Genomic DNA, 24467 nt, shown 5'->3' on the forward strand with positions numbered 1-24467 from the left:
CCATGTTCACAGATCAAATACATTATTAAGATGTCAATTCTCTCACTAGTATGTAGTTCCAAAGCAATTCCTACCAAAATTCTTTCTAATTTTGTAGGAAATGACAAAATATTTCTAAATTTATAAGGAAATACAAAGGGCCCAAATTGCCAAAATAATTTTGAAAAGGGACAAAGTTAAAGGAGTTACATTACCAGATTTTAAGACTTAATATAAATATCAGTATAAATTTTCAGTGAATAAGACAGTATGGGCATATTTAGAAGTAAACAAATAGATCAGGGATTCCAAGTAGAGTCCAGAAATAGAACTACACTTACATGGCCAACTGATTTTACAACAAAGGTTTCAAGATAATTCAACGTGGGGAAGAAGAGTCTATTCAACGTTGATGCTAGGCATATTAATGACACCACACCACCTAAGATGTCTGCATCCTAATCTCCAGAAGCTATGAATATGCTTGGTTACATGGCAAAGACTAATTAAAGTTGCAAATAGAATTAAGTTTAATTAGGTGACCTTAACATAGGAAGATTATGCTGAGTTACCCAGGTGGGCCCAATGTTGCTGGTTTTGTTTTGTTTTGTTTTTTTCATCCCACAAGAAATCAAACTTTACTGACAGAAACAGTACAAATTTCAAACAAGGCTGCAGTTACTCTTTTGAAACACAAAAAGTTCCTCATTTTTAGAATACTACATTGTTAATTCCATATAGCATTTACAAAATAATTATTACTGTTCTTCAGGGCTCAGAGTGCCTTTGCTCTCTACACATTCACTTGTGACATGATCAATTCTATGTCCTAACTTCTACACCTCTTTCATCAACCTCTTTCTCTTCACTCTCCTCTTATAGAGTTGGAGTTGATGTATTTTCTTGAATGTTTGAGACAGCCTTATCTTGAGCTTTGATTTTTTCAGGAGCTGTTAGCTGTGCTTGCTGTGATAAATCTTCAATCTTGGTTTCCCTCAAAACCATGTAGGTATATGAAGTTGGGCTCTTGTAGACATCTGGTTTTGTGATGACAAAGGGGCTATTTTTAGATTTCTAGATAGTGACTCTAGTAACCCCTGGAAACTGTCAAAGACTCAGTTTGGGATATAGTCTTTCATGACTTATTTTCACTCCAGCTCTGTTTTGCTTTGCTGACTTGTTCTTCATTGATTTCAGCTGTTGCTACTAGCTGGGCTTGTTGTGTGGTTCCCTGCATGGAATCTTGCTCCTGGAGCTCTGGTACTGATTCATTACTGTCAGATTCTGTTTCAGATCTTGTCTCAGCCTGGGGCTGAGGTAACTCCTGCTCTATAGCAGGGATGATTTCTGTAGCTTCACCCTGGCATTTTATGCAAGGAATGTGGAACCAAGATGGTGGCAGAAAGATAGGCAGTGAGTGGTAAGTTCAATGCCACTGGTTTTAAATATGGAGGAAGAGGCCGTGAGCCAAGGAATGAGGGCAACTTCTACAAGCTAGAAAGGGGAAGGAAATGGATTCTCCTCAAAGTCCCCCAGAAAGGAAGTCAGACCTGTTGTCAACTTAATTTTGACTTAGAGTTGTGTTGGACTTACAACCTTCAAAACTATAAACTAGTAAATTTGTGTTGTTTTAAACCAGTAAGTTTATGTTAATTTCTTACAACCATGAAAAAGTAATGTAATCAAATACAGTATAAGGATGAAAGGGGGTGGAATCACAACACTTATTATAGTCCAGGGGTGTCAAACTCATTTTCACTGGGGGTCACATCAGCCTCACAATTGCCTTCAAAGGGCCGAATGTAATTTTAGGGCTGTATAAATGTAACTACTCCTTAACTAGTGGCAAGGAGCTTGGCACTGCTGCTGGGTAGAAACAAGGTGTCACACCAGATAAAACAAGGTGGAGGGGTGGATTTGGCCCACAGGCCTTGTGTTTGCCACCTGTGTTATGTACCATTTACAAATTAAATGTAAATGAATCATAAACTTAAATGTAAGGCCTAAAACCATAAAACTTTTGGACAAAAACAGATAAATATCTGTTCTCTTGATTTCACCAAAGATTTCTAAATTTTGATACAAAATTTATGAATCACAAAAATTGATAAATTGGACTTCATCAAAATTTAAAAATAATTTTGAGAAATTATTAAGCAAATAGAAAGGTTATTGACAGATTTGTAGAAAATATTTGCAAAATCATATATTTGACCAAGGACTTATATCCAGAATATGTAAAGAACTCAGAAAACATTTAATCTAATAATAAATGAGCAGAATTTTGAATGGACATTTCACTGAAGAAGATAGTTGATGAACAGTAAGCATATTATGAGGGGGGACCCCCAAAACTAGAATTTATTTATAAAAATTGTGTATTTATTCTTACATGTTTAAACTTCAGTCACATTCATAGTTCTATCCAGCTGATGCAATATAACTATGAAGGTATTTTTTTTCCACTGCTCAAAACAGTTTCTCAATTCAATTTTGAGATCTTTTAGTACTTCTGCTGTTTTTTGTTTCACCTCTTTCATATCAGCAAAACATTTACCTTTGAGGTCTTTTTTCATCCAGGGAAACAGCAACAAAAAAAGTCACTTGGGACAACATCAGGTGAACAGGGAGAGTGCGGCATGAGGGTCGTACTGTTTTTATCAAAAACTGCTGAACACTCAGCATGATGTGGGCCCATGCACTCATAAATCATCCATTTGAAGTGGGTGAACACCTTGAAGGAGTCTTCAAAAAAATTAACTGAAGTCAAACACAGCTTTTCACAAAAATGCCAGCCAGTACACTGATACAGATAGGTTCCTAAAACTCTCTTAGTGGGGGAAACCTGCACTACAAAAGGCCCACCCTCCAGAAAATAATTCCATTTTTGGTGGGGTCTATTTCAGTGGACATCAGGGAAATGAAAATTAAATTAACAAAGAACAATCACTGGACACCCACCTGAATGCCTAATTTGAAAAGACTAAGGATGCTGAACCTTGGCAAGGATGCAAAGCCAATGGAACTCTAATTCATTACTGACAAAAATACAGAAATGTGACAGACACTTTGAAAATCAGGTTGGTAATTCTCATAAATTTAAATACACACTTATTTTATGACCCATCATTTCCTTTTTTAAGTGTCTACCCTAGAAAAATGAAACATAATTCTACAATAAGATTTGTAGTGATCCATAAATATTCATAGTAGCATTACTTATAATATCCAGAAAACAGAGTAAGCTACAAGTTCCAACACTGGGTTAATAGAGAAACAGAGTGGTATATCCTAATGATGAAATAGTATTCAACAATGAAAATGAGCCCACTACTGATAGATGCAATGGTATAGATGGCTTTCAAATCGTTATGCTGAATGATAAAACTTGGATAGAGAACACTATATATTTTATGCTTCCATTCATATGAAATTCAAGAAAAGGCAAAACTATACTGACAAATCTTTTTGGTAGTTGCCAGGGATGAGGAAAGAGATGGGTAGAACAGGAACAAGAGGGAATGTACTAAAATGGGAAAATGCTCTCTGTCTTAGGTGTGTGGTAGTTACAGCACTGTGTATTTGGGTGAAACTCATCAGATTGTGCACTTAAAATGAGTGCATTTTATTACATGTAAATTATACATTAAACAATTGAAAGATCATTAAAATTAACTTTCAGTATTTGCTATGTCTATTGCTCTGGTGAAATTAACACAAATAATGAATAACATTTACTGAGTTTGTACTAGTGGGTTTTTCCTTACTCCGTTTACCTTTTTTAATTATGTGATTGCATGAGTCTCAGTTGCCTTACAGAAATATTAGAAATAACCAAGACTGCTCATTCAAAATACATCAACCGTATGTATGGGAACCAGAAAAACTGAAAGAATCCCAGGGCAATTATACAGCACCCTAACATAAATAACTGGTACAGGTAAATTGGTGCACATTATGTATTATTTCTGGAAATAATAACAGTAATGTCTACCACAAACTAGTTACAAGGATTGATTGAAGCAAGGCATGTGAAATGCTTAGCACTGTGCTGGACACATAATTAGTCCTTGATACCCAGTACCTGTCACCTTCACAAAATGTGAGCATTCTCATGAAGAAGTGTGGGTCAAGCCAGGCCTTGTCAAATACTATTTCTTGTCCACTATATCTTTCCCTTTCTTCAAGTAATGAAACATTCTCTTTTTTTTTCCCCTTTGGGCAATTGCTTTTACCCAATCAGCAGAATCCTAGTCAGGCAGTTAATCTCACAGGCTCTTAGGGGAGATTTTCTTTGCTGTGATTGGATAAGGAAATGGACAGAGGTCCAAGCCAGGCTAATTAGAAATTTACTGAGATTTAGTTATTCAATGATGAAAGAGAATGTTAGGGTTACTTGCTGCTGTTTTCAGTGCCCTGCAGAAAGGTCAGCCTCAGAATGCAGCCATCATGTGGCATAAGATTTAGAAACTGAGTGCAGCAGAGACCAGGAACATTGTTCGAGTCAGTTGAACTTGTGTATTTACAGTTTGATGAGTGAATAAAATATGTCCTTCTCACCCACTCTACCTAATCTAGATTTATTTGAGTTTCTGCCATTCACAACCAAAAAAATCCAGAGTTTCAAACACTGATTTTAAAAAGAATCTGTTTTCTCATCTCTAAATTAGGGGTGATAATTGTCCCTATTTTAAAGAAGGTTGTAAGATTAAATTACATAAAAATGTAAAGGGCTTAGAACAGTGCCTGAAACAACAAGTACTACACATTTTGCCATTTTTAGTATCATCTATTTTCCTTGTCGAAACTATGTTTACATAGGGTGAGAAAGTATATAAAATAGGTTTAAAATTTTCCTAGCAGCTATTGTCATTAGTGACTGGATTAATGAATGAATTAAATTGAATGGATGATAAATTGAACTAATATGTACAATAAGGTCCCTCATTCTGCATGCATCTTCCTTGGCATGCACCTTTCCAAGTGTAGTGACTTAATATGGGTCAGATGAAATCACTTTCTGATAGCTCATAATCAAGCACACAAGATAACCTTGTTTACCTTATGGAACTGGGAAGTCTGAATCCTCATAGGTGGCTTGCTTAGCTGATTATAGTACTCTCTGTGAGTAAAACCTTAACAACAAACAGCCATAGAATGAAAGCCTTTCTGTAATGAATTATAGCTTTCTCAGTCATCTTAAGTAGTATTTTCAATAGGTTTTTGTATTTTGTATAGGATAACTTATGGTTATCTTTTTTGCTGTTATTGAGCCATGTGGACAGCTATATTTTTTTAATACTTGTGCCAGATGCTATATCATTCTGTGTCCTTTCTCTCAGTGATAGACCCTGCATTTTGCTAAAAGTGTCTTAACAGTTACCCTTCTCTTTCTTATTTTAATAGCTCATTTTTATTGTACTGTTTCCCATTACCATTTATATCCCTAAACCCTCTTCCACTTCCACCTAGCTCCCTTCCCCAATTCTCATTTTTTTTAATAATAGCTCATGCACAGGAAAATAAAATAACTAAAATTTTTCAGACCATGTCTAAAATGAGATAAAAATAATGTGAGAGTAAATAGGTCATTAGTGAGTATACTTTTCTAAGGATAAAATACATTAGTTGATCTATTTTATATATTTCAGGGCCTCAGGGTTCTGGAGTCTCATTTACCACAACCTCAACCCCAAGCTGAATGCCACATATGTGTTTGCCTAAAAAAGTTCTCCACCTGAATGAACTATTGTCATAAAGAACTCTGATAACTCCATGAGCTCAATTGGTTGGGTTGTAGTTCATATTATTTTTAAAAACAGGTACTATGAATAATATAACTTTTCTTGAATTATGTAACATTTTTTACAGGAAAACACTTTAATTTAAAGGTAGAAGTTCCTAAATTATATGTACATTATGCCACTTGAATATGCTATGGGTTTTTAAAAAATGTAAAAATTAGTTTTGATTAGAATTGTCTAAGTATTATGGTCTTTGCTAAACATGCCATAGATGTTCGTAGATAATAAATTTGCATTTATATTTTGCTAAATATCTAAAATAGTTTGTATTTTTAGTGATCTAATCTCAAGTTAGGATTTAGGGTAAAATCTTCATCAGGATAGGAGATAATGAGAAAAATAAACTATTATTTGCAGTCAGCTATATATGAGCAAAGTGAATCTCCTTTATTATGAAATACAACAAGCTGTTATTTAAAATAAAGAATGAGGATTCAGTGACAATGACATGCAGACTTGATATAGAGCTTCTTTTAATTTTTTTCTCACAGTGTGGGCTCCAGGCTATAGTTATGGGGGTTATAATGGCATTTTCATAAATGCTGGCATGCCTTCAGAGAGGACTTTCACAAAATAGACAAATCACAACTTTCACCATTAGTTTAAACTAAGGGGTCTGATCATGTCTCCTCTGTCCCATAATTCTCATTTTATGTTAATAGAGGTTGTGCCTAATTATCAAGGGAAGAGTAGATTTATAAATTATAGTCTCTTCTAGAAGAGTTATGAGTGTAACCTCCATTAACACTGTGGAATGTAAAGAAGGCAACTCTTCAAATGTTGAGATAAAAATATGTTCCTCTAGTGCAGGATTATATTTTATCTATAACTGAGTAATTTTGACTCAAGTAACCTATATTGAGAAATAGATTTAATAGTGGAAAAGCTGTGGATTGGTGGATCCCTGCCAGGCAGGAACAGAAAGTTGAGATCATTAATAGTATGGGAGGAATATAGGACATGATGATATTCCCAAAATTATCAGGAAGAGAAAATATAATAGAGGAAAAAAATAGTATAAACTGTTTTCCACCCCCACCTTCCAGATATTTCCCTGAATGGAGTTTTTGTTTCAGATTTCTCTTTGGAAACTTTCACTGTTTTATAGGCTCTTGTCTACTGAGAAATAAGCCTAAAGCTTTTGTTATTTTTGTAGCCATCACCTTGTCTGCGGTGTATAGTTCTCTGAAGTCCATTTGTTTGTGTTCTAAGAAAATTTGCTGCCTCATCTGTGACAAAAACAGCATACACAGTAATTTTCCAATTGAAAGTGCAGATAAGAATGTCTTCTAGTGCTCAAAAGCAAGCTAAAGATCTCTCTCTAATAGAGTTGCTTCTTCATGGAGTTACTAGTTTTAGGAGTAAGATATCTTGGTTCTCTTCCTTCTTCCTGATGCCTTTCCCTCTCACCCTCATCTTGCCTGCTTCTTCCTCTCCGCCTTCCATTCCTCCTCCTTTCCTCTCCCCTTCTTCCTCCTACATTAGTTCCTGTAACATTGCTAAAAAAATCTGTCCCAGATATCAAGCTCTTTGAAATTTTTATGATAGAAAATGCACCCAGAATTTAATCTGATTATTTTAAAAAAAGAACTGAAGATTCAATTTCTTATAACTTGCTACTGTTTTATTAACTTTATGTCTTCAGAACTCAGCCATCGCTATCTGAAGGAGGTGGTAAAATGAAAAAACCAAAGAAACCAAAACAAGCAAAAACAAAAACAATAAAACAACCTATATTTTTTTTCAATATCATAAATAGATTGAAAATTGTTTAAAAGAACTTAGGAAATCTATTACTGATATTTTTCTGTACTGGGTGCTAAAATGATTTTAGGTGAGTTTATGGTACATTACACAATTTTAAGGGTTATTTCAAGAAGGGAAATTATCAAGCCACAAACTTTCCTCTAAAGGTGCAGAGTTCTTAGCTGTGTAAACTTCACTACTGAGTAAACATGGCTTTAGATTTTTGGACTCAGGACTGGTGTACCCTCACCTGCATGATCTGTTCCTGGGGTTTGGGTCTATACCTCAGACTCAGACATTTGATAGTTCAGCTGCTTCTTTTAGCACTTAACTTTCTTTTAAGGATATAGGTTGATTCTGCACATAGGCATCCTTAGAAAATATAAGACTTGCTAATATCATTAAGGCAAAAAAACGATTTTTTTTTAAAAAAGAATTATACACTTAAAGAATTTGATCCAAATTAAAGTCCACTTTTCTCTGTCCTAACAAACTCGGGGGCTGATTTTATTTAAATCAGTGACTATAGAGGGCTAAGCATTGCATGAATTCATCAATGTTGGTGTAAATAGAGGGAGATAAATGGTCTCTAATGGACCCTGACTTTCTGGCAATCATATCCTGTCTCTTCATTGAAAAGAATAAAAAGAGTGAAATGGATAGAAAATCTGAAGCTTTAACAGTGTTCCAGACATTGAAGATTTGTGATCATAGCTGCTCAATAGCATTAATAACTGTGTACATTGACTTGCTTGTTTTGTTTCAGGCTCTGCCTTAAAATCTGTACATACTGACGTGTTTCGATTTCCAAAATAAACTATTGAAAATAAATGCAAAATTTACAGGAGCAAATATGCATACAAGCACACAAATATACATATTATATATTTAATTTTGCTTGTGTACATGATGTATGCAAACAGATTCAATATCTCTGAAAGGGTATGTAAGAAATTGGCTATTATATTTCCTTTAGAATGAGACAGAGTAAGAATATGAATTTAATTTTTACTATATATATATATATATATATATAAATTTAAATCTTAAAAGGGAGAGTAGCCCTGGCTGGCATAGCTCAGTGGGTTGAGCACGAGCTGCGAACCAAAGCATTTCAGGTTCTATTCCCAGTCAGGGTACATGCCTGGGGTGCAGGCCATGGCCTCCAGCAACCGCACATTGATGTTTCTCTCTCTCTCTCTCTCTTTCTCTCCCCCTTCCTAATCTAAAAATAAATAAATAAAATATTTATAAAAAAGGTGAGAGTAAGTTGATCTCAATTAGATGTCTCCTAATTATACATCAAATCTTGAATAAAGTACTTATTGCCAATACCTTGACAAGAATCTTGTATATGCATGTTGATTAAATATTTTATTTATAACACAACAGATAGACAATGACTGAATTACACTTTTAATTAGGGCTTAAGTTTGGCTTTGTCACAGTAGGTCTACAGAGCTTCATTGAGAAACAAATGTAGAAGATTCTGATGCAAGTCAATGAGAGATATTTTATGAAACCAACTATGGGTTGTGTGTACATATGTCTCACTGGAATATTATGGAATGTCTGAACATATAACATAATCTACAGGACTGTCGTATCTATACTTCATATTGCAACTAATGTTCTAGGGTTAAAAATAAACTTTGAAGAACCGATGAGAGACTACTTCGTTTGTATTAGTTAAGTATGACTGTGTTAAAAAAACAAACAAACACCCAAGATGTGATGACATAAAATAACAAGCATTTATTTGGCTCATGATTCTGCTGGACAATTCTAGTGTGGGCTGGTCTCCCTCATGTGTCTGTGGCCATTTGGAAGTGACCACAATAGAGCTGCAGGGTGGCTTTGCTCATTAGTTTGGGGTTTTGTACACATCTGGGACCTCAATTAGGCTGACTGGTCACTGGCCTATGTTGTCTACCCTGTTCCTTTAGGGTGACCTGAAGTTTTTCTTATGACTGAGGCAGAGTACCCAGTAGCAACATGACAGCTTATACAGCCATGTGAGGGCCAAGCCAGGAATGGGTACTGCACCCACATCTGCTGCACTCTATTGGCCAGTCCTGCCCCAAGCCAGCCTGGATCCAAAGCGCTGGGAAACAGACAACACCTGCTGTGGAGGGCCTTTTAAACTATATTCCAGGGGAAAAGATCCTGGAAAGGAAACCACTGTGGACACATAGTCTTGACTTCAGGAGGATCCTAAGTTGGGGAAAAATATAACTAAAATCACAATTTTTTCCCAACGGTTTGAAAAAGGGTAATTAATTTTAAGTTAACTTTGTTTTGGAAATATATGATAATAATTCTGTGTCTTTTATTTATTTTCTATTATCCCATTATAGTAACAATAGTTGTAATTTACTGAGCACGTCACAATGTACCAGATACTATACAACACATAAGGTATTTCATATACATGTATCTCTCATTTTTAGCACTACAATATAAGATATATATTATTTCCATTTTCAGTCAAGGGAATTAAAGTTTATCAATAAGTAGTAAGTGGCAGATTTAGCCATAATTCAGATCTGTGTGGCTATAAAATTCAAGCCTTTTCATAATACAGTAGGGTCCTATATCTGGAACTAATTTTTGTGAATCCAACTAGGGTGCAACCACATTGGGGCCAGTGGTGGAGGTTGGAAGAGAATGAAAGATAAAATAACTTAAATAATAAATATAATTCAGGCAGCCACATCATCCAATAGGTGTATGTCTTACAGGAACTCTGAATTGGGCACTATAGATCAACTGTTACCTTAGGTAAATACAGCTCCCAGGTGCCTCTGAAGCTGATGTGATTCTGATATTTGTGTTTCCCTTTAATAATATGCTTCTAAATGCAGGCCAGTTCTTTTATCTCATGTTTAATTAGAGAAAAAAATGACCAAATTAATATTAAAGGGAAAGTCATCTATCTTGTAGGGACTGTGAGTCTAAACTCAGTATCTGGTGTGCACATTATTGGGGAATTTTCAAGAATAATATTGACTTTACGTACTTATTGTTTTAAGGACAAAGTTATGACTTTGAACTTCAATAGGATGCAAATTTAGTTAACTATGTTGTATTCTCTGGAGAAGTGGATTTAAAAAAAGCTTTTATTGATTTATTTTTAGAGAGAGAGGAAGTGAGGGAGTAAGGAGGGAGAGAAAAATCAATGTGTGGTTGTCTTTCATTCATCCCCTACTGGGGACCTGGCCTGCAACCCTGGCCTGTACATGCCCTGACTGGGAATCGAACTGGTGACCCTTTGTTTCACAGTCTAGCATTCAATTCACTAAGCCACACCAGCCAGTGCTAGAGAAGAGGATTTTAATGTTTATGAATACAATGACTTTTTAAACTGTGGTATAAGGTATTTATTCTGTTCTCTCAGGTGTGTTGATCTAGGTAAGCCTATCAGGAGGAATAGTGATATCACTACAGCAGTGCTGATGCCATGCAATGAAACTACACTGTAGACCTCAACTTTGCATCCTGTTCTAGGAATGAGTAGGTAGTTGATTTATAAAAATTCTCTGCAAGGAAGATAATGGCTTTCTTGTTAAGTACAATTAACTTCTGATTAGCATAACATTAACATGAAAAAACTATATGAACTAAAATGAACAAATTGAATTATCTTACTGGAAGAATTTTATTTTACAATACAAAATTTTTATTGAAAAAATAATTTACATAGAGATATGCACATGAATGTATACAGCTCACTATATCTTCACACAGTATACACACACTTGTGAACAACACCTACAGACAAGCATAATAGAAACTCTTTCATTAAGATGGCAGTGTAGACAGACATAGCTCACCTCTTTACACAGGCACATCGAATTTACAACTAAAATATAGAAGAATCATCACTCAGAACTGTTAGAAATCAAGTTGAATGGAAGTCTAACAACTACAGAATTAGTGAACCACAGCCTCCAGAGTGGTAGGAGGGATGTAAATGCAAAACAGGCTGCTCCCATACCCACATGTAGTGGATAAAAATTTGGGGAGGGATACGAGGGATACCTCAGCAGTGATGAGTCCGAGCCCCACACTAAGGCCCCCACCCAGGTTTCCAGTGCCAAGATGATAAGTCCCACAACTTCTGACTGCAAAAGTCGGCAGGAATTGAGCGATGGAAGAAACCTCTGGGTCCCCAAGCAGTTTCTCATAAAAAAAACCATACACGGTCTTACTTAGATTCACTCACTCTGAGCTCCAGCACTGAGGTAGTAGCTCAAAAGACACCAGCAATGTACTTGGAGGAACTGAAGTATCTGGCAACAAGCTGAGCAGAGGCCATTTTGTCCTTTCTGAGCCGTCTCCCCACAGAGCAGTAGACCTGGCAGGCTGGCACCATAACTGACATTCCATCAAGCTGGTAAACACTGTTTGACTCACCTTAGAGAGCCCTAAGATTCTGCCCACCCAACTTACAGACCCAGCAAAACTGTAAACTGTGACTCTGCCATATGAATGGCTGGTCTTAGCTCATGCTTCACAACTTCCAAAATCCTATCAAATAAGTAACAGCTGGCCTCAGTGAGCTGGAGGCCTGGCATAGGCAGCAGCCAGCTAGATTCACAGTGTGGCTCTACTAGGACTCTCCAAGGCCAGCACAAGTAGCAGCCATCTCAGATCACTTTATACATCAGGCAGGGTGGTCTGTGGCAAAAACAGTTGGGGGCTGATATTGGCCTGTACTGCCCAGGGAAATCCTGGGACCAACATGCCCAGTGGACAGCTACAGGCCATGTTGGAGAACCACCACCTTGCCCCTGCACAGCTGGTCCTCCACAGAGATTGGAGGCTGGTGGTAAGTGGTCACAGCCAGTGCTTGCAGCTGACTGGCCTGGGTAAATCCATCCCATTGATATGTTAACAGCATTCAAGGCTCAACTACAAGAGGAGGGTGTACTCAGCCACATGAAAGGCACATCTTGAGTGGGGAAGCTGTGGCACTGAATGCTACAGGGAACCTACTTCATTAGGCTGCTCTACCAAGTCCAGGAGATGTAGCAGCTCTACCTAATACATAGAAACAAACACAGGTAGGCTGCCAAAACAAGAAGACCAAAGAAACATGGCCCAAATGAAAGAACAGATCAAAACTCCAGGGAAAGAGATAAATGAAATAGAAATTAGCAATCTATCAGATACAAAGTTCAAACATTGGCTATTGGGTGCTCAAGGAGCTAGTGAGGACCTCAGCAGCATAAAAAGATCTGGTCAGAACTGAAGAATGCGGTGATTGAAATAAAGAACATTTTTTACAGGGAAATAACAACACAGTGGATGAAGCTGAGGATCACATTGATGATTTGGAACATAAGGAAGCAAAAACAACCAATTAGAACAAGAAGAATAAAAAGAATCCCCACAAAATGAGGATAGTATGAACAGACTCTGGGACAACTTTAAGAGGTCCAACATTTGCATCATAGGGGTACCAGAAGAAGAAGAGAAAGAGCAAGAAATTGGAAATCTATTTGAGAGTAATGAAAAGAAAATTTCCTAATTTGATGAAGGAAATAGACACGCAAGTCCAGGAAGCACAGAGAGTTCCAAGAAGATGAATGCTGAGGCCCACTCCAAGACACATCATAATTAAAATGCCAAGATAAAGTTAATGAGAGAATCTTAAAAAGCAGCAAGAGAAAAAGTTATTTATGGGGGAGTTCCCGTGAGACTGTCAGCTGATTTCTCAAAAGAACTTTGTAAACTAAAAGGGGTTGGCAAGACATATTCAAAGTCTTGAAAAGCAGGGACCTACAGCCAAGATTGTTCTACACAGCAAAAGATGTCATTTAGAATGGAAGGGCAGATAAAGAGCTTCCCAGACAAGAAAAAACTAAAGGAGTTCATCATCAGCAAACTATTATTATATGAAATATTAAAGGGACTTATTAAGAAAAAGATGAAAACTATCAACAATAAAATGGCAAAAATGCATATCTATTAGCAATTAAATATAAAAGAACAAACTAAGCAAAGAAGAAGAAGAGAGACAAAATCAGGGATACAGACATCATTTTGATGGTTACCAGATGGAAAGGGTGTGAGGGAATGGGGGAAGAGGTGAGGGGATTAAGAAGTATAAATAGGTAGTTACAGATAGCCATGGAGATGTAAAGTACAGTATAGGAAATATAGTAGCCAAAGACCCATGATGTGACAATGGTGCGGAGATTGCCTGAGGAAGTGGACTGTACTGGGTGGAAAGGGGCAAAGGAGGGAAAATCAGGACAATTGTAGTAGCATAATCATAAATATAACCAAGAAAGAAACCCCTTCACTTCTCTGTTCTAGACACAATTTGTCCCACCCCTAAGAGAAGCTACTGTTCTGACTTTTGACTATATGGAGTAGATTACTTTTGTCTACATTGCATTTTAATTAATGAAATCATATATATGTACTTTTTTGTGTGTCTGACTTATTTTATTCAACATTGAGTTTGTAAGTTGATGTGTGAATTTGTGTGCCATTTGAGGTAGCTCATTCCCATTGCTGATGAGTGGCTATTCCACCGGAATGAACATTTGGGTAGTTCCCAGTTTGGGGTTATTAAAAATAATGCTGCTATGAATACTTTAATACATTTTTTATGAACACATGTGCACATTACTGTTGTGAAAGTACCTAGGAGTAAAATTTTGGGGTTGCAAACCATGTGAGTTTTCATCTTCGGGAGAAAATGTTAGCTTTCAAAGTTGTTGCCAGTTCACACTTGCACCAGAAATATATGAGGGCTCTTAAACGTGATATATTCAACCTCTTTAATTTAATGTATTATGGTTAATTATTACCTAAAACAATGTAATGATTGATGTTTCCTATAATTAATATATCTTTATATAATGTCAAGGTTTCAAGTTAGCAAGTCTGAGAAAAATAATTATTTTTAAAAACCCTCTGATTATTACAGGGAAAATATTGTTCTTAACAGTTACACTGAAATTCATCTTTAAAAAAACAGAACAGAATAATTGTAGAATTAACTGAAAAGTGATGGTAGTCAGTTTGGATGTATTTTATGGCCTTCTTCTCCCTTATCTTACAAAGCTGTTTGAAATGACTAACCCATGCTTTGTATTCATTAAAAGAGCTGGACTTTAAGTGCAACACTCTTTTTTTACTTATCTTTTTTTCAAAATGATTAAGGTCTGATGAAAGTTAGAGAAAAATCCTTTTGAAGCAGTCTTGTGCATTACAATCTTAAGACAAAATTCTATGTAGAAGAAATACCTGTGCTTTCATTTTCTTAGTATATACTTAAAGAAGACCCTTTATATATGCAAGTTTCCATTTTGCATCTCAAAACATAAGCATTTCTCTAAACAGTAAGTCTCTAAAGAGCATGTCATTTTCAGGGAATTTAAATTTTTTTAAGTATTTGGTTAAGAACCTACATTTATAAAGTCAATAATAGCATTTTATGAGTTGCTTAATAAATTATTAATAGATATGAAAAAGTTAAAATAATAAAAATTATAGAAGACATTATCACTCTACAAAATCAGTGGTGGGACATTAAAGTTGGTGTTTTCTGATTGTAAGTTTTGTGTTGCTAAAGGCTTTATACAATCATTTACAAATGACTATACATTTTGACTTGATTGTATGAATTGGTTTCTTTCTAGTAAGTTTTATTACAGTTTAATCACTATTTTTATTGTTCCTTATATGAAGATACTATTTACCCTCATATGCAGGTCATGAATTTTATGAAGGATGTACTGTAAGGTTATGAATAATGGCAAGTAGTTTGTTCTAAGCAGAGTTGGAATTATTAAACAACAACAAAGCCACCTTTTAACCTAATTAGATGTTCAATCAGATGAAGGCAAACTAACATAAATGAGGAAAGTGGCCATGATGAATGTATAAAGATATGCAAGAGGGGGTGACATTAACAAAGAAAAACTCATATTAAAAACTCTTGGAGATATTTCCTGACATTGAAAGCTCAAAGATAAAATGTTGAAAGGTGATTCATACTTAGAAAGGAATATGACTATTTGCAAAGGCATAGAGAAGATGCTGGCTCAATATCAAGTTCTATGATGAGAAGAGGAAGGCAATCACTGTTTAAAGCTACTCTTGATATAATTATTTTTATGAAGAAATAAAACATCTTGGTCTTATCAAGCTTGGGCTGCTATAACAAAATACCATAGACTAAATTGTTTAAATAATAGAAACTTATTTTTTCACAGTTCTGGAGGCTCTAGGACCAAGGTACTAGCAAGGTAGGTTTCATTCTGGTTCCACTTTCCTTGCTTTGTAGGTGAACCATCGTCTCCCTATATGTGCACAGGATCTCTTGTTTGTGTGGTTGCACATAGGGAAAAAGATGCCTTTCCCTTTCTCTTCTTATAAGACCACTAATGCTAACAGGTTAAGGCCCAACCTAAGCTATCTATCAGGAATGGGGACACATTTATCCACATGTTCCCAGCTCCCTGTGGTCAGAAGTAGCCCCAGGAAGTTTAACCATCTCACACTTCCAGGAATTAAGCAGCTTGTTATAGGCACCCAGTGCCATAATCTCTTAGATTTTGGGTAAGAAACTAAGTGGGACATGGAGTGTGACAAACCACATTAAAGGGACACTTGGGGCTATTTTATGACATTGAAAGTGCCAAAGCAAAAATATTGGAAATTGATTCAACCTTGGGCAGTGTAGGTAAATGTGGTACTCAGAACCTCCCACACCCATATCAAAATCACAACAAAACTACAGAACAACCATCATTCAGTGCCAGACAAAATCTAAGAGAATAGAAGATCTACATCTAGGGATTTAACGATGAAGACACATGGGGCCCTAGGACAGGTGGGTCGGTTGGTTGGAGCATTGTCCCATACACCAAAATATTGTGGGTCTGATTCCTAGTCAGGGCACACACCTAGGTTGCAAGTTTGATCACTGGTCAGGGCATGTATAGGAGGCAGCTGATTGATGTTTCTCTCTAAAAATCAATAAACATACCTTCAGATAAGGATGAAAAAATAAAGAAGCCACATCGAGGCTGTAGGAAGGGCAGACACAAAGACCAGGCAGTTCTCACACCCATATGTGGTGGTGAAAAATTGGGAGGGATATCTTGGGCAGCAGAGGTCCCACCTGGGTGAGATGGGTATCAGTCCCACATCATGCCCCCAAGCCCAGGGTTTCAGTGCTGAGAAGAGAAGTCTCAATAACTTCTGGCTGTAATAACCAGCAGGGATTGAGGCTGAGTGAGATGGAGGGCTTCTGAAGTCCTAGGTGGTTCCTCTTAGAGCACTTACAATTCAGACTTTCCTAAAATCTTTCATACAAATGGCATCTGGCCTCAGCATGCCCCCAAACTCTCACTAAGTGGCTCCAGGCTGGGCACTAGGAAAAGCCAGTTGCAGCTTAACTTCAAATGAATTCCTCTAAGCCCAGCAGAAGTAGCAGCCATATGCAGATTGCTTTGTAGCTCAAGCCAAGTGGCCCTGGCCTGAACATAAGTGGTGGCTGACCTTGACCTGCACCTACTGGAAGACCTGAGAGCCAGCACACCTGGTGGACAGATTCAGACCATGTTGGAGCAACCACCCAACCACCTCCACAGAGACACACTTAAGGGCAGGATTTAGTGGGCACCAGAGCCCCGCTGAAGCAAGTGTTGATCTTTGAATGGGCCCCTGCACAATTGATACTCCACAGTGGTTGGTGGTCACAGCCAGTCCTGCAGTGAGTTGGCCTGAGGGTAAATCTCTCCCATTGGGATTGCATGCCAACAGCAATCAAGGTTCAACTACAAGAGGGTGCACACAGCCCACATGGTTGGGGTAGTGTATCTGGAGTGCCCATCTTAGGTGACTGGGGAGGCTATGCCCCTGGAACTTGTAGGAAACCTACTACATTAGGCCACTCTACCAAACCCAGGAGATATAGCAGCCCTACCTAATACATAGAAACAAATATAGGGAGGATGCCAAAATTAGAGACAAAGAAACATGTGCCAACTTGTTTCTTTGAAAAGAAGAAGGAGAAAGAAGGGGGGGTGGAAAAGGAGGAGGAGAACAAGAATAAAAAATATGAATAATAAAATGGCAAAAATACATATCTATCAAGAAATGATTCTAAACAACAAAATAAATGAATAAACAGAAGAGAAAGAGACATATAGATACAGAGAACATTTTGATAATTGCCAGATGGGAGGGGGCTTGGGGATAGATGAAAAAGTTTGAAGGGAATAAAAAGTATAAATTATTTGTTGCAAAATAGTTATGGGGATGTAAACTACAGCATAGGGATTGTAGTCAATAATATTCTAATAACTGTATGGTGTCAGGATGAATACTATATTTATTGGGTTTATCACTTAGTGAGTTATATAATGTCTAATCACTGGGGTGTGTACATGAAAATAATATATTGTATGTCAACTGTAATTGAAAAATAAAAAGTGATTTAAAAACACTAAAAATGGAACTTCCCTATGACTCAGCAATTCCATTTGTGGGAATATATCCAAAGAAACCCAAAACACTAATTCAAAAGAATGTGCGCACCCTTATGTTCATTGCAGCATTATTTACAATAGCCAACATTTGGAAGCAGCCTGACTGCCCATCAGTAGATCAGTGGATAAAAAAGCAGTGGTATGTTTACACGATAGAATAGTATTTCGTTGTAAAAAAAGAAAGAAATCTTACCTTTTGAGACAACATGAATGGACCTGGAGAATATTATGCTGAGTGAAACAAACCAGTCAGAAAAAGACAAGTACCATATGATAACACTTATATGTGGAATTTAATGAACAAAATAAATTAACAAACAAAATAGAAACAGACTAATAGATACAGAGCACAGACAGACAGCTATCAAAGGGGAGGGCTACTAGGAGCTGGGTGAAAAAGTTAAAGGGATTAAGAAAAAAAACCCTCATAGACCAGAAGGAAAAGTGGGTGGGGTGAGGTAGAAGAGGTCAAAGAGGGATAAATGGTCAAATGAGAAGGAGACTAGACTTGGGGTTGTAAAAAATAAATAAATAAAAAGTGAACCATTGAGAAAAGAATACCAAAATAAACGAAAGAAAAGAAATTGATTTAATCTTAGACATGAGTAAGCCACTGTGAGCTTGCACCAGCCAAAAAATGGTCAAACTTAGAAAAAATTATCATGTGAGTGACTGGATTGCAGTGGAACAGGAGGATGTAGTGCTGTAGAACAGGTGCCTGTTACACTATAAGAATTATGTGTGTACATACTTGTGTATTGTTTATCTCTACATTTCACAAGAACATGACTGTCAAGGATGATTAGTGAGCAGAACATGAGATTCCTACATTAGGCTTGTGGACTCTGAAAGGTTTAAAGTTATCTTACACTAGTAGCATTCCTTGGCTCTCAATAAAAGCCAAAACAAATTCTCAGTTGTGCAAAATCCTTAACACAGTCACCCAATTCTCAGTTCATTAAAGTCAAACAACAGAAGTTCATCAACTACCATGAATGAGAGTCAGCAAAAGCAAGCTAGCAATCAAATTTAAACATCTAGTTATTTTATATAAGAACATTACATACAGAGTATATTTTACTGCATGAACTATTTAAAGGAATAAAACATAGAATAAAAATGAGCAAGTACATTTTGAAGTTATCAAAAATAATCAGATATTTGAAAGTGAAAGTCTGGTTTTGGATCTTGGTGGCTAACTCTGACATTAGGACTGTGCTAGAATACAAAGATGTATCATTCAATGTGTAAATATATACTGAGCAAATTAATAAAAAATATTAGAGATAAAAATTCATTAAATAAAATGTCAACTCACTGGGAAGACATCATAATTATAAACATGTATGCACTTTACAAAATAGCCTCAAAAATATAAAGCAAAAATTGTTAGAATTACAGAGACAAAAATAGAAACCGTCTCTAACATCACAGCAGAATATTTTGACAGCATTATCATTTATGAAAGAGCCAGAACATATCCATCTTATTAGAAGCTGTCTATTTTATTCATCTTTTCAATATTACTTATTCCTTGAAAGTGTTTGAGCCTTGTGTTTTGGCCTAAAACATGGTAACATTTTACAAAAGTTCCATGTTAGTTTAAGAAAAACATGTGGCTCAATCTAGAGTTTAGGCTTTAGCATGCATCATCTGTAGATTCAGGATTATTAATTGTACCCTTCAAACCTTGTAAAAGTTTGTAAATTTACTCACATAATTAAAGCACCAACCCAGATGGTTATATAGGACAATTTTATAAGACTTACAAGAAATGAATCATTCTAATTTCATATAAATTCTTTCCAAGAATGCAAAAGGAGAGACTACTCCACATCCATCCTCTGAGCCAAATTGAAAGCAAGGGCTAATCTCACTAATAAACATAAATGTAAGATATTAACTAAAATATTACCAGATAAATTTAGCAATTTAGCAAATTATACAAAACATATGCATAGAAAGTAAGTTCAATTTATTTCAGGAATTCAGAAGTGAGTTAACATTAAGTGTTTACTTAATAATTTGCTGTGTATTACAACAAAAGCACAGACAACAAAAGCAAAAATAGACAAGTGAAACTACATTAAGCTAAAAAAACTTTTTCACAACAAAGAAAAAATCAACAAAGCAAAAAGGCAACTTATGGAATGAAGGAGAATATTTTCAAACTACATATATGATAAAAGATTAATATTTAAAAATGTAACAAAGTCCTACAACTGAATAGCAAGAAAACAAATAAACCCATTAGGAGTTCCAGCCAAGATGGAGGTGTAGATAGAAACCCTTTTCTTCCTCACACAACCAAAAGGAGAATAACAACCAACCCAGAAAACAATAAACAACCAGAAGTTCCAGAAAAACAAACTGCATTGAACTCTGACAATGAATGAATTAAAGAAAACTTCACCCAGACCAGTGTGCTTAGTCAAAGAAATATAGCCCAAATGAAAGAACAGATCAAAACTCCAGAAAAAGAGCTAAACAATGAAGAGATAGCCAATCTATCTGATGCAGAGTTCAAAAAACTGGTAATTAGGATGCTCAAAGAACAGATTGAGCTTGGTTGCAAAATGAAGGAACAAATGAAGGCTACCCAAACTAAAATAAAATAAAAATACTCAGGGAACCAACAGTGAAGGGAAGGAACCCTGGACTCAAATAAATGATTTGGAACAAAACGAAGAAATAAACATCCACCCAGAACAGAAGAAACAAGAATTCAAAAAAGAAAAATGAGGAGAGGCTTAGGGACCTTTGGGACAACTTTAAGTGCTCTAACATCAAAATGATAGGGGTGCCAAAAGGAGAGGAACAAGAGCAAGAAGTTTAAAACTTATTTGAACAAATAATGAAGGAAAACTTCCCCAATCTGGTGAAGAAAATAGACTTCCAGGAAGTCCAGGAAGCCCAGAGAGTCCAGAGAAATTGGACCCAAGGAAGAGCAAACCAAGACAAAACATAATTATATTACCCAAGATTAAAGATAAGGAGAGAGTCTTAAAAGCAGCAAGGAAAAAAGAGAGCTACCTACAAAAGAGTGCCCATAAGACTATCAGCTGATTTCTCAAAATAAACCTTACAGGCAAGAAGGGACTGGAAAGAAATATTTGAAGTCATGAAAGGCAAAGACATACATCCAAGATTACTCTATCCAGCAAAGCTATCATTTAGAATGGATGGGAAGGTGAAGTGCATCCCACATAAGGTCAAGTTAAAGGAGTCCATCATCACCAAGCCCTTATTATATGAAATGTTAAAGGTATCTATTTAAGAAATTGAAAAAGGTCAAAAACTATGAACAGTAAAATGACAACAAACTCATAACTATCAACAATTGAACCTAAAAAAAGAAGAACAGTGAAAACAAAAACTAAGCAAACAACTAGAACAGGAACAGAATCAGAGAAATGGACACCTCATGGAGGGTTTTCAGTGATGAAGGGGCAGGGAAGAATGCAGGGTAAGATACAAGGAATAAGAAGTATAAATGGTAGACATAAAATAGATGGGAGAGGTTAAGAATGGTATAGGAAACAGAGAAGTCAAAGAAATTATATGTACAACCCATGCACATGAACTAAGGGGCAGAGAATGCTGGAGGGTTGGGGGATGCAGAGCGGAGGGGGGATAAAGGAGTAAAATTGGGAAAACTGTAATAACATAATCAATAAAATATACTTAAAAAACAAATAACCCCATTAAAAATGGCCAAAGGAACTGAATAGACATTTCTCCAAAAACAAACAAATGAACATGCAAGTGGCAAATAGGTATATGAAAAGGTGCACAACATCACTAATTATCAGGAAAATGTAAATCAAAACTACAGTGAGTTATCACCTCCCACCTGTTAGGATGGCTATTATTTAAGAAAAAAAAAGATAAGTGTTTGGCAAAGATGTAGAGAAAAGGTAACCATTGTTTAGTGTTGGTGGGGATGTAAATTGGTAGAGTTACTATGGAAAATATTATGGAAGTTCCTTAAAAACACTAAATAGAACTACCATATGATACAGCAATCCTACTTCTGGGTATATTCCCAAGAGTTGGAATTGGGATCTTGAAGAAATATCTGCCCTCCCATGTTCATTGGAGTATTATTTGGAATAGCCAAGAGACAGAAGCAACCAAAATAATGGCCTGTGGATCAATGGATAACAAAAGCAGGATACGTACATACACTTAAACATTACTCAACACTATAAAAGAATGAAATCCTGTCATTTGCTTTTTAATTGGTATAGGTGTAATATTTATTTCTAGTTTTCTGAGTCAGCATGAGATGGCTTGCCAGATTAAAATCAATGTCAACTGTTTCAAGGTTATCAACCCAGCACTTACAAAATTTATTTTGACATTGTGGGGCTGTCATCAGTCAATCACAAAGCACCTTAGCAAGTTCACTGTGAATGTATGTATTCTGAAAGAGAAATGCATCAAGGTGGACATTTTCAAAATCTTTTTTTTGTGGGAGTTAATATGCTAGGAAGTCCTGCCATTTGTGACAACATGAATAAAGGACATTGTGCTAAGTGAAATAAGTCAGATACCGAAGGCCAAGTATCACCTAATACCACATACATGAAGAATTTAAAATAGGTAAACCAATAGAAACAAAGAATGGGATGGTGATTGCCAGGCACTGGGAGAAGGGAAAATGAGAAGGTATTAGTCAAAGGATATAATGTTTTAGTTATGCTATATGATTAAGTCCTAGAGATGTTGAGTACAGCATAGTACCTAATAATACTTACCATATACTTAACAATTTCCTAAGAGGATAGATCTTATATGCTATGTTTTTATATCACAGGCAAAAATGTGATAAAGAGAGTAGGAGAATATTTTTGGAAGTGATGCATATGTTTATGGCACAGATTGTGGTGAGTCTTTCATAGATGTATTCTTATTTCCAAACTCATGGAGATGCATGCACGAAATATGTACAGCTTTTGGTATGTTAATTATAGCTCTCTAAACTGCTTTTTAAAACTTTATTCATATAATATTCCACACTAATGCAACTAAGGATAAAAAACACATTTGAATAGATTTCAACAGATGTCAAATAAGGACTTAAATATTCCATATCTGTTTATGATAAAACTTTTAGTAAACTATGAATACAAAGATTGTCCTTAATATAGTAAAGAGTACCCCCCAAACCTACACCAAACATAACATTCTTAATAGCAAAATAGTAGATTACCTTTAAAACTAGGGACAAGACAGATGTCCACTTTTACTGCTACTGTACAACATTATTATAGAAGTGGTCCCAGCCAGTGCAGCAAGAAGAGACAGATATAACGAATACAAATATTGGAAAGAATGAAAGCATGCCCTCATCATTTTAGCATGTGATTATCTGCACAGAAAGCTGAAAGATATAGGGACTTCTGGCCAAGATGGAGACATAAGTAGATATGCTTTGCCTTCTCACACAACCAAAACAAGAACAACATATTTAAAAAAACAAAAACAAGAATGGCCAGAAAATTGAACTGTATGGAACTCCAACAACCAAGGAGTTAAAGAAGAAATATCCATCCAGACCAGTAGGAGGGGCAGAGGCAGGCAGCCAGGGTAGAGGACTCACAGAAAGGCAGTGGCTGGGGGACCAGGGCAGGTAAGGCAGCATTTTGCAGACCTGGTGAGGTAGCAACTGGCAGAGTGGGTGGTCCCACATTTGCATGCAGATAGACCAGAAGGAACAACTGGGCAGTGAGACAGACCACACAAACAAAGGCTTCCAGTGTGGGGAAATAAAGCCTCAAAACCTTTGACTAAAAAGTCCTCTGGGGGTTGTAGTGGCAGGAGGAACTCCCAGCCTCACAGGAGAGATTGTTGGAGAGATCCGCAGGGTCCTAGCACATACACAAAGCCACCCAGAATCTGGTGCTGGTAATCAGCACCAGCAGGGCCCAATTTGATTGTGAGTATGCTTGTTGGTAGTGGAGGAAGTGACTGAAAGCTGGCCAAGAGCTGAGCAAGGGCCATTGTTCCCTCTGAGATCCCTTCCCCACATACAGGACCATAACACAACAACATAGTTTGCCCTGCCAGGGGAATACCTAAGGTTCTGCTCCTTACTACATAACAGGTATGTGGAGTCAAAAAATATGGCCCAAATGAAAGAACAGATCAAAGCTCCAGAAAAAATATAACTAAGTGATGAAGAGATAGGCAATCTATCAGATGCAGAGTTCAAAACACTGGTAATCAGATGCTCACAGAAATGGTTGAGTATGGTTGCAAAATAGAGGGAAAAGTGAAGGCTATAAAAAGTGAAATAAAGGAAAATATACAGGGAACCAACAGTGATGGGAAGGAAACTGGGACTCAAATCAATGGTTTGGACCATAAGGAAGAAATAAGAATTCAACCAGAACAGACTGAAGAAACAAGAATTCAA

At 36.4% G+C, this 24467-nt stretch overlaps 1 pseudogene; it reads right to left on the reverse strand.

Moving 5' to 3' along the window:
* Positions 1–706: 706 nt before the first annotated feature.
* The window catches only part of LOC114501353, a 35838-nt pseudogene continuing 12077 nt past the window's right edge, over positions 707–24467 (reverse strand).

This window comes from Phyllostomus discolor, chromosome 7 (genome assembly GCF_004126475.2).
Source record: "Phyllostomus discolor isolate MPI-MPIP mPhyDis1 chromosome 7, mPhyDis1.pri.v3, whole genome shotgun sequence".
NCBI classification, from domain to species: Eukaryota; Metazoa; Chordata; class Mammalia; order Chiroptera; family Phyllostomidae; genus Phyllostomus; species Phyllostomus discolor.